This window comes from Dendronephthya gigantea, unplaced genomic scaffold, assembly GCF_004324835.1.
Source record: "Dendronephthya gigantea isolate DGI-Jeju-01 unplaced genomic scaffold, DenGig_1.0 000001F, whole genome shotgun sequence".
NCBI classification, from domain to species: Eukaryota; Metazoa; Cnidaria; class Anthozoa; order Malacalcyonacea; family Nephtheidae; genus Dendronephthya; species Dendronephthya gigantea.
In genome coordinates, this window is record NW_021163011.1 from 845,550 (window position 1) to 857,775 (window position 12,226).

Here is a 12,226-nt window from a genome sequence, read left to right on the forward strand (position 1 = left end):
TTAATCGGAACTCGACCACAAGTATCAAAAGTAGACTTTAGTCATATTTCTGTCGGTGAGAAGCAAGTAGCTCCTTCCTCTAACCTCAAAAATTTAAGAGTTGTAATCGATATATCGATTAAGTTGGTATACCAACTTCACCTTCTCACAACAAATTAACAAAGTATGCAAAACATCCGGAAATATCTAACCAAGAGATAGAATAGAATAACCAATAAAAAGATCCGGAAATATCTAACCAAGGACACCCCAGTCCTCCTACACGCATGGCCAACCAAACATTTTTTTGATTGTTTTGACCGGGAGTGATGGCTTGCAAACCTCGGACTTTTGTGGGGGTTTTTTCATTTTAAAAGAACAAGAAAGGGAAAAAGTTCATTTTTTATAGCAATCTGTTTCTCTGCATCTACCTTATCTGACTACTGTATTTTCACACTACAGTGCGAGTAAGTAGCCTACGAATTTTTTGCTGTAAGGACAAGTACGCTTCAAACTTTTGCTTTGCCTTTCGAGTAAATTTGGTTTTTTACCTTGTAATTTTGACACAGTTTTAAGACATTGATAGTCCTTTATTTTTGCCAATCGTCCTAGCATGGGGCAGTTTTTAAAGATTTTCTTCCTGCATGAAATGGCGTATAAAAATGCCATCTTTTTGTATTTCGAAACTCGTAAGTTTCGAATAATTTCTCTGCAAGTTATTGTTTTTTATGGAAGACAGCTTAATACACATCTTTTCACTTAAAACTGAGATAAGGTAACATTATATTTGTATTTTTGAGTGTATTCTGCTTTTTGCGAAAACTTCAGCAACCCACACTCACTTCTTTTGAGATATTACTCCTTTCTTAGCAAATTTAAGTGAAAATATCCAAACACAGAGCATCAGCATTTAACTTTAATTAAAAATTCTACCATTTCCCACTCAAAAATATCAGAAAATAGCCAAAATAAACATGAATTCAGTTTGACCGTGCACGCAGGAAGACTGGGGTGTCCTCCAATAGCTCCTTCAATTTCTGCTATCTTTGGCTTTACTTAAGTTAGCCAAATGAGCGAAGTTACTACTGCATATATGTATATATAGAGCTCACTGAATCAAAGTTGTCTGCCATTTTTAACATTTTTATGCACCGCTACAATCAGGACGCTCAACAAAAGATAAATTTCCAGTTAATTTAGCAGCATGTCATGGAGCGTTTTTGTAAGTTATGCGCATGCATGAATTTAAGATGAGTTACAACTGGTAACTATAGCAAACGTTTGCAAACGTGCGATTGGCTAAATTAAAATTTCGGTTCGCGTGAGCATAACTGATCTCTTGAAAATATACGAAAAATTGACTCTCAAAATTGATCATAGACAATCTAGAAGACATCTTCTGTCTTCTGGATCGTCTATGAATTTATTAAAAGATAATGTAAAAGACGCTTTCCGACAGAAAAACTTTTATTCAAATGGATGGTAAAAAAATCTACGATTTTGAAGCATTTTTGGAGTGTTTTTGAACAATAGTTAATGGGTAGATTTTGCATTTTAAAGCAGGCAAATATTTTGTAAGTTGTGGGTTTATCAACAAAAACAAATGTATGACACCTCTTTAAATTTATTCGTCAATTTCGTTAAAATGATTTTGATATGGAACAATTTATTTTTACTAGGTCAATCTGTTTAAAAAGGAATTGAAATTTCGCTAAAAATTGTAGTATTTAAAACTATTCCTAGCACAATTATGATCATCAATTGATAACTTGATTTTCCTGTACGGTCCGGATTTTTTCTGCAGTTGCACATTAGAAATATTATTAGTCTCAGTCATCATCAGTCAAGGCAGTTCAACCATACAAAGCGTATTATTATACAAATTTGAACACAGTCAGTTGGGCAGCGCGTAGAAACACCCAGGGTAAGTAACTCGATCAAAGGCGTTGTAAAACGACCGTTCTATTCCAGAGGTCGGAAAACAGTGGGCAACATGCAGGGTGACGGCAATTTTAGGTGTTGTACTTTTGCTATATGTATTTTATAATAAAAGTTAAAGGCCATTATTGTTCAAAGTCATATGCAAATTAGTTTATATGCAAATCACCATGTCACAAATTTCTTGTAATGCAAAGCAGTGCAAAGGTTGAACGTACTTTCTGAGAAGTTAACGACAATAAAATTAGATTGCGGAATGCTCTGGCTGTTTTTACTTTGGAGGCCGTTATCAATTCGAGCGAAGCATATCACAACAATTTTAGGTCAACGCGAAATTCACTGATTAACCTGCACTCTAAAGCAAGGAAAAACTTTAGGGAACGATATTCTGAGAAACACCCAAATTTCATTTTTCGGGGTGTTAAATTTTGGTGCTATTTTGACACCACTTTTAGAGTTATATTAACTCCTCGGTGGAGTAACGAGGTCTTCGAACGTTGATTAGTATGCCAAAATAATCCCATCTAGAGGGGTTAGAGAAAGTAACTCCATTTTTGGAGTGAAATTCCTCTCATTATATATTCATAATGGAGATTTGAAAACAAGGAGTGAAGATTGGTGATGCACATCGCGTTAATGATAATTTTTATTGAAATTGAACAAAATCTTGTATTGAAATCATTTACTACATCAGAATACGTGATGAAAAGATTGCCTCGGATAGTTCTGGTAAGTTTATAACGATAAATGTCATAGAATCAACCGTTAAATAGCGAAATACATGGTCGATCGGCTTTGATTAAAGCATTGACAACCGATCGTTATACATCGTATAGCGCATTATTATATAAGGTATTCAGCGCATTAAAAATATCATAACTTACGGTCTTGTAGTTCTAGCCTGGAAGGCCTTAATTGAAGTTTTTTCGAAATCAAATTTTCAAACAAACTATATAAAAGAGCTCATTTGATATATTTATGGAAATGCGAATTCCCCAGGTTTATATTTTTGGTACTTTAAAACATGATTTATTCATGAATTATTCAATAAAACTATTTTTAACCTCTTTATGTGCAAGAAATCCAGGCATGCTTGTTTATTTCAGTTTATAATAAATCAAATAATAAAAATTTTCCTGTTTTTTGTTACTGAATTATTTTGCAATGAATCTTCTTTATTTTTATATTCAGGATCACCTTAAAATAACCAGGTAATATGGGACATTGTAATATCCATTTCTGGTTCTTTTTAATAATTGTCTGAAAGGTTGTCAATATTTGAGTGTAATGCTCAAATGCACATTAGCTATTTACACAACCAAGAAGTGCTATAAACATTTGATTGGTGCATTTTTGGATAACATATATATGTGAGAGTTAAGTGGCATTTAAAAGCTTGGTGATTTGCAGTCTTCCATATCAAATGTGGTCTTTTATGCTACAAAATTTTAAGTAATACATCTCTCAAAACTGACCCTTAAACATGTTATATATGATTATGAAGCTATATATATTCATAAGGCTATAAATACAATTTTTTAAAAAAACTATTTTGTGTTAATATTATCTGTCAAAGAACCATGCATTGAACAGTGCAGATCATGTGAATCAAGCATTAAACTGTGCAGATAATTTAGAGCTATAATTATACACAATATGTATTGCAAGGCAGGTTTTAATCAGAAATCAATTTTAAAAAATTTGACCTTTTGAATTAACATTCTTGAGGGCTCATGAAAGTTAAATTTTCATGTATGAAAAGTAATTAATTTATATGTCTTTTCCATTGTCCCACTTGGAGACCTCAATAACATTTATACAAAATCACCAACAACATCAAATCATAGATTAATTAAACTGAAGAAATAAGTGTTTGTTAGGTACCACAGAATATGTTCAAAAATTAATAAAGCAAAAAACATTACTGATAGTGTCCTAACATTAACTTTCATTTTAAATTTTGACAGTTGATTTTAAAATCAAGACAAACTGAGTCAACTAATCAAGAAAAAGAAAACCTCATGATGTGGGTTGAATTGCCAGGGACACCCTATGCTAAGACTTCAGGTCTTTATACAGCTCAGTGGCCGGGTCTTTCTTGGCGAAATATTTGCAAAGTACACACGAAGCCCTCGCTTGCTCCGTAAAAAGTTCTCTTTCTCGGTACTTTTCATTCAAAAATTGTAAACTTAGTAGAGGACTTGCGATTTTGGATGCGAAAAGCTGGATTTGGCGACTAGTGCGAGCTATTTTAAGGTAAATATTTGAAGTTTTTCTTGCATTTAGTCTTCCCGCCTTTTTATTGTGTTAACTTGGCCTGCAAAAACAGACAAATTTATTGCAAGATTCTTATAGTTTGATTCTAAAATGTTTTTCAAATAGTTGTTTCTATAATTTTTGATGCTGGTCGATTTATTTTTTCTGTGGGGCTGTTGCCAAAAGAGTTTTTCAGTCGCAAAACTGACGGCGAAGTATTTTTTTGTTTCTGATGAGCATGAATACATGATATCGCGAGCCTCCGATATTTACCTTAAAGTTCCTGGGATATTTTAATAGTCTATAACAATTCGAATTCGTATCTTTAGAAGCAGTAGAAGGACAGAAGTCCACAATGCCCGGTAGAGGGTAGAAAAAGCAATGCCAATGGGAAACTCAAACACAAATTTCAATACAAGAAAGCCCTAACCAGGCCCTAACCTAGCGAAACGATGTTGAAAACAACCCCAAAATAACTGTTCAATTCTCAATGGACGAAGCAACTTACCATGATGCAGTAAATCTAGGTATGTGGAATTTTTTTCCTATTCTTTTTATATTAGCTAAGCCTAAGTTACTTGAAATTATTCCTTCCTTATACTCACATGTTTCTGCTCATTTGTTTGAGTATGTTTGCATTGTGGATCACATAGAACATATAGATTTTGAAGGTCTGTTGAACAATGTGCTCTGTTATATGCATACAAAGCACACTACTCGAATTTACACTCATATACATGCAATTTTTCTATTTGTTCGTAGATTGAAGACTCGTTTCGTGCAATTGGCACAACAGGAAACCTCCGAAAATTTTACTACGAAGAAAATTGTAAAAGAAGAAACGTGGATCAGTATTGCTTATACAGCCAGGTCATCATCTTGGTAGAGTGAGTCTTAGCTTAGTAGAACTCTAGTAGAACTGAACAACCAGTGTCTTAATGACTATACCATTATGTTCTAGGCATGCATGGTACTCAACTTAAAAACATTTTCTAAATTTTTTGCAAATGTGCATGTGTGTTAAAGTGTAAATAAAAAGTATTAAAGAGCTATACTATAGAAGCAATTCCTTTAATGCGTAGTTGACTTGCTGTACTCAAACAGAAATGTAATTGATCTCATGTATTCAATATTATAATAATATAATAACGATATTTGTGCTGCATTGTTTGTTGACTCGATCGGTATTATAGGTAGAAATCTTCGATGGAACGGAATATTTCGCTCAATTTATTTATCTTTTCAATTGTGAAATTAAACCGAGGCGGATTTACTGGATAGATCACAATTGAAAAGAAAATCAAGCGAAAAATTTCCTTTGATCGAAGTAATTTACCTAGTAGAAAACCGGCCTAACACCTAAAACGGTGTTAAATGTGTTTAACTCCAAAAATGGAGTTATGTTTTAAGTCCAGAATTGGAGTTAAATTTACTCCAAAAGCGGTGTTAAATTATAACACCAGAAGTGGAGTTATTTGTTACTCCAAAAAGCTACTCATTTTGAACCTTTTTTTTTGACCCCTTTTTTGGTGTTAAAATAACTCCCTAAAAATAACAGTGTGAGAAAGATACAAATGCTCAATCCTTAGAAACGGTTTTGAGTAAAGCTCTTTTTTTGTGTGTTTCTTCCTTTTTTGCGTATAACTTTGGCATTTGTATAGTTATTTTTTACGTCCTATCTTGTTTTAATTATGTTTTTTAAACAAATAAAATTTATTATCGTTGTATTATAACCTTTTCTATAATGGCAACCAAAGACAACGCATAGAAGATTCTTAAGTCGGATGGAGACGTATAATTTATATAGTGTCCGTAGATCGGCGGGCTGAATAACTGTACGTTTTATCGGGAACGCTGAAAAAGATTCTCGGCAAAACTAGTCCGACAGCGGGCAGCCCATCTGGCAAGCCTAGTCGCATATGAGCCGGATATCAAGTCGCTACTAGGAGCAGGTGCAGGTAAAAATCGTCTTTATAATAATGCCGAGAGTATGGATCAAGTGGATACTTGGTCGATAATGGAAATTAAACACTTTAAAGCTTCTAAACAAAAACAATGATCCTTTATCAATCGCGTGGTTAATGTCTATTGAAGTTTGGAATGAAAATTCATCAACGCTATAGAGCATTTTGCCGCTTTTTAGCAAGATGCCATTCCTATAGCAGAGTGTTTTAGAATGGAACTCTGTTGTACGATGATCGATTTCCCGTAACAAAAACAGGGACGGACTGACCTATCGGGCATTTGGAATTGGTGAGGGCCCAAACAGTCTAGGGGCGCCAATTAGGTGATACACACATTTATACTTGCTCAGATGAGATGGTTTGTGTATAAAAAACAGTGTTTAAACCTCAAAAATATGGCTCGTCCAAGTACCTAAGATAATTTATGTAAGCACGCATATAGGATATTAGCAAATATTTACATTGAGGCAAAGCAGACCACGCATATGGCATAAGCCTCTTCTTTTATAATCGGGATCATGGAAAGATCAGTGGCGTGGCCATGGCAAATCAATTTGCCATCAGTAGCAAATTTTATGTTATTATCATTATTCATTCTTTAGAAATTCGTTGTTTTCGCAGTCAATGAACACCAAAATATTAACATAGGCGGTGGCAGTGGGAAAGATTCATGATCAAACAGCAATAACTCTAATTTTCTCGGCTTTTCTATTCCCAAACATTGAAGAGCGGCTATAGGGGCCAATTGTATAAATCTCGTAATAGCTATACATTTTGCGTGGTTAAATCGTAGCATTACACGATTTTGGTTGGTCAATTCTATCGGTAATCGTAAAATTAAGCCTAGTGGAAAACCTCCCTTCGCTCACTCGAATACACGTGCGGGCGGTTACACATCAGTGATTATATTCAACTTTGTCACGTTCGCTTTTGTACACAGACCGGACAGCGACGCTTTTTTACGAATTTTTAAATTTTTACTTCAGTTTTAAAAGCAATTAAGTTTGATCATGTCACCGTATTCTCAGTGCCAGTGGGGTAGTAGCACGATAATTTGGGGGGTCCATATTCATATCTTCATGATACACAGGATTAATTTATTTTCAAATCAATTGTCTTTACAGTGTGTTAACATGAATATATAAATATCGGCCCCCCAATTATCGATGCTGGCTACGCCATTGGTAATATTTGAGATCGCCTAAAATTTATTGATAACCGTAAAAAGCGAAGTTTGTCTCGGAAGTTGTAGACAACTGAAATCCAAATTATTACATTCTTCGGTGTTTTTCTAGTTTGTGGAAACTTTTGTTGTTGTCGACTGTTTTTTGATCTTCGCTATTTTATCAGCTGGTTTTTCAACCTCTCCGTATCGCTTGCTAAATCAAATAAGCGATAGTATTTGTGCTAATGTGTGGACACCATAAGCCTGAATCTCTTATTTGTCGTTATCGTTATATAGCTGTCAATCACAATTAGTTGTCGACAAATAAATCCCTTGTCTTAGGAGGCCCTAATATACTATTGTACATGCATTATGATATTTCTTGTGTCCTTAACTCAAAATATTTTCTTTCAAAATTGATTTTACTTGTCAACGGCCGAACCGCGTCCTGCATGTGTGTGTGGGGGAGCTATTACGAAGCGAGACAGATGCGCTGGCTGACTGGCACAATATCTTCATGCCGCCAAACATCTCAAGAGATTGTATTTATCGTCATGTTGAATAATTATCAGCACCGCTAGAAAGCGGTTATAACATATGGTCCGGGAACTTTATCTAGGCCTAAAAGCGTTGCATTAAAACTAGTACTCCGTCTTTCTAATAGCAATATATAGGTATAATGTATATGTGTTAAGCCCGTTTTCTACTAGGCGAATTTATTCGCGCGAAGCGATATCTGAAATCTAGCGATGTGATTGGAATCGCTTCCCACTTGTGAATGGAATCGCTTCCCACTTTTTATCTGTTCGCGCGAAAAAAGTCGCCTAGTGGAAAACGCGCTTTAGCTATATGCGCATGACCCTTTGACAGTAGCGAAGCAAGACCGACTTTTGCAAATGGAAATATTTCAGTGCTCGTATACACTGTGAAAACAATCACTTAATTTGTAATGTCCGTTTTACACTGTCAAAGTTTCAGATATCAACCACATCATGCATGCAGTGGGAATTTTCAAACTGCAAATCCTAATTAAGTTTTAATTGCTGAAAATGTGTAAGCCAAATAACACTGAGTTATTTCATTCTAATATTTGGTACACACAATTAGGATTTTAGGATTTTCAAATGCAAAATTCTTACTGTGATGACTTCTTTTGGCGTACACTCCAAAGTTGTTTAAAATTGTAAGTGCATGTAATGGCTCGTTTGCTGCGAGTTTATGTGCGATTTTCTTCTTTTTTTATAGATGCGAACGAGTGATTTAGTTACTGATGTTCAAATAAGAGCTTTTATACATCAGAGTCTTCGTACCTAATCACTTGTTCACATCTATATCAAAAGAAGTAGATCGGACATAAAATCGCAGTCCATGTAAATGAGAATAAAGACAAAGGTTTCACATATATAGTTCCCAAATTTACATCTCTCAAAAGTAGCATTGTATTGCAGTTGCGTGAAAAATTGCACGATAACAGAGCCTTAGAACAGTTATTCGCCTCAGGCTTAGTGAATATCTCAATGTTGCTCATTGAATAAAAACCTCGCCTTTGTTACTGATTGATTGCCCTCATGACATCCGTGTGAATAATTATATAGAGCTTCTTTCCTATTTGACTGCGATATCATGAAGCACATCTAATTATTGTTTTCTCACCTAGAGCTGCATGTATGTTGCATTCTCACAAGGCCCGATTAAGTCTAGTTTTCCTACATCCTAACCTATCGGCGATGGCTACTGTCGGTGATCATTGATGCATAAAAAAGCTTTATCTATACCCAAAAAATTATCTACTTCGTTGATTCACCGACAATAGAAAGTAGTATATAGCTATATGAGGACATATTAAAACCAGGTATTAACGTGAGACTGTTCCATCCATAGCAGTTTAGGGCGTTCTTATCTTGAAGCTAGATTGTAATATATATATTTTAATTAATGAGAAGAGCTGGCTGTAAGAATTTTTTTAATTCAAATGACATGTGCGCAATTAAGTTACTTTCTCAATATATTTGAAAATATATTATAATCAAATTATCCTCATAATAATTCTGAATTTAAATTAAATTGCAAAAATAAAAAAACAATCGCGAAAAAACCACCATTTCATTTGTTTTTCGCCAAAATTTCTTTTTGGCCTAACATCTCGAAATTATATAGAAATTATAGAAATTTAAATTGACTTCACCTTTAAATTCATTCAGCCGTAGGTCTTAAATATCCATATTAAAGAATTATACTGTTGAATCAGCTAGTATATTATCATATATATACATCATGTTGGAAATTAATATCAAATTGATGCGAGATATTATTAATCTAAAATATTTTAACCATATTACCCTGCCATTCTATATATATATATAAACATATAATATGCACCCATATAAATTATATATAGGTCATATATAGGTTTATTGCTTGGGGCACTGTCATGCAGAGTCAGACGAAATGTTCCAAATTATAGCACTTTGCATAATATATTAGACACTGTTTCAACGTGGTAGAAGCTTAATCTTAAACATCTTGCATTCTATTATTATAATAAAGATAAGGCTGAAAGGAAGGCCAATTTATTGAGCTTTCAATACACACTTAAGGCCATGCGAGTTAAGAAGATAAAGCTGATGCAGACCGTGGGCATAAAAACGTTGCCCGCGGGTATAAAAGAAGGCGTTTTCATGCAGCTCTCACACACTTTCTGAAGCTCCATCTGGATTTTATATTACAAAGCTTAAAAAAAGTTGTAAAGGTAAGTCAATCAAGTTTCACGAATCACTAAAACATGTAAATAGATATGCATGACTTATTGTCCAAACACATGGAGCTAAGGCATACACATATGAGGCGAAATAATGTGTAGTTCTTCGCATATATATATCGTTTCTGACGGGCGAAAGCTTGTCATTCTACTAGCATGGTGTGAAATGTTTCAAGAACAATACCAGTAGATTAAGAAGTGTTTAATTAAAGAACAATGCCAGTAGATTCCTACATTTATAGGCGAAATATTTATAACCTATTTATAACCCAAGTAATGTTTTTGGACTAAACTTTAGCTATATGATTTTTAATCTATTACACGCTTTTTTTAGCGAAAGATGAAGATTGTCCTATTCGTTCTTGTTTGTATTCATGTCATTCTTGCGTCCGAGCGTCGTTCACAATATTGTGGATCGAAATACATCAGAACTTGCAATCGTAAGGAAAATATTATATCATGGTATTTTCAGTTACGGAGCTTTACAGAACAAATCTTTTAAAGGGGTCATCCAATTCTTTTTTTTTACTATTTTTTCTTTCAAACATGCACATCTGTTACAAAATTGCGGGGGAAAACTATTCTCTGAAAAAAGTAGTATCCACAAATCGACATGTTTTGAAAACACCGGCCTCGCCTGGTTGCTTATATAAGATTAAATTCTCATATTTCATCTTTTTGAGTACTCGCTATACTGTTTACTTTTATCGCCATAAGGCTGTTTTCCACTTATACAGGGATAATAAAAGTGTAAATATGTAGGTAAGATGAGTATGATATAAATCATAAAAAACTGAGTATAAAAAAGGCCTATTTTAGATCTCTTTGAATTCATAAAAAAAAACTATATAAGTTTTAATTTCGAAAATGTGAATTTAAAAAACTGTTTCGGCATGAATTCCATTTATCCGTTTGGTAAATTATAATATTAGGCTACCTCCAGAAGGACGTTTGCCTGGCGCACCACAGCTACAAGCCAGTAAAGTGCCAGCCGATAGTTTGACTGAAAGCTAGCTACAACAAGCTGAATTTTTCTTCATGTCAATGACAACAACTGTATGCCACGATATAGCTTTGGACCGGGTATAAAATCAAAATAATTGTAAAACTTTGTGGCTTTATCGGACATATCGGGCATCAGTGCCGGAATTCGTCAGTTGGAGGCCTGTTTTCGAAAGCTTTGCAAAACAGTGCCCCAGGAATAGATTTCCCATTGGTACATCATCCTCGTTCCGGGTTAGCAAAGTAAAAACAAGGATTTAACAAATTAACAACCTATAGTTCTTATATATGCTAAATCACAATATATACTCATTCTCGAAAATAATTCAAAATTTCTTCATTCTAGCCGACCCTCCTTTTACGTGTTATTGGGACTGTGATGAATGTTTGAACTACTATTCTCAATGCCAAGGGGACCCTAGCTTCATCGCTTGCAAAAAGCGCTGCACGCAGGTCGACAAGCCGGCGTATCCGAAAATCATCTAAGTATGAAGAAATTGAGAAATTAAGAGTTGGGGCTGCATCAGTGAGCATTTAATGTATAATTATCAGTGTAGCTATATAATATAGATGAGTAGCAATAAAAATAAAAATGATTGCTGCAATATATAATAGTCTATCAATAATTACGTAACCACAATTGATGAATTAAATTATATAAAAAAGAGTGAGCATGTTGGCTTTGAATTTGTTGAAAAGTTCCTAGTTTTTAGCGCACTGAAGTGTGAAGGCAGCGGTTATATATTCTCTTTCACCTCTATATATAATTCCGTGGCATAACATCAGGCCTATTCGTTGATACCCTATGTTGATACTAATTGATATCGATGTTGATTTAAAGTGGTCCGCCACAGCAAAATTAAGATTTATCCCAGGGTACAAAATGCAATCTTAAAGGTATTCGAAATGAATCCTGAATATCAAAATTATATTTTTCTCCGAGAAATATACTGATAAAGGCCACGATGATGAGATTGAGAAATGAATGGGTTTTTTTTAAATGAAGCCTTTGTGCTGTTAGGGCAATATTTGTTATAAGTCAGGCAATTTGTGTTCCAAAGGCAGATAGGTTCCAAGAGTGTAAATTTTTACATTCCCAAGCTGATTTCACAGTTTCCCCGCGGATCCCCGAGCTCACTTGCACAGAAAAGAGTTTAGGGCAGC

The 12,226-nt window shown here is 34.4% G+C and overlaps 2 long non-coding RNA genes across 2 annotated transcripts; both read left to right on the plus strand.

Annotated features, from left to right (window-relative positions):
- Positions 1-4,095: 4,095 nt before the first annotated feature.
- LOC114526922 lies at positions 4,096-5,322 on the plus strand. Its single transcript, XR_003687376.1, has 3 exons — positions 4,096-4,173; positions 4,503-4,700; positions 4,936-5,322. It is a non-coding gene; the product is annotated as an uncharacterized LOC114526922 (long non-coding RNA).
- A 4,639-nt stretch (positions 5,323-9,961) lies between these two features.
- Positions 9,962-11,694, plus strand: LOC114523750. The gene is made up of 3 exons (XR_003687054.1): positions 9,962-10,051; positions 10,395-10,500; positions 11,409-11,694. It is a non-coding gene; the product is annotated as an uncharacterized LOC114523750 (long non-coding RNA).
- Positions 11,695-12,226: the final 532 nt, after the last annotated feature.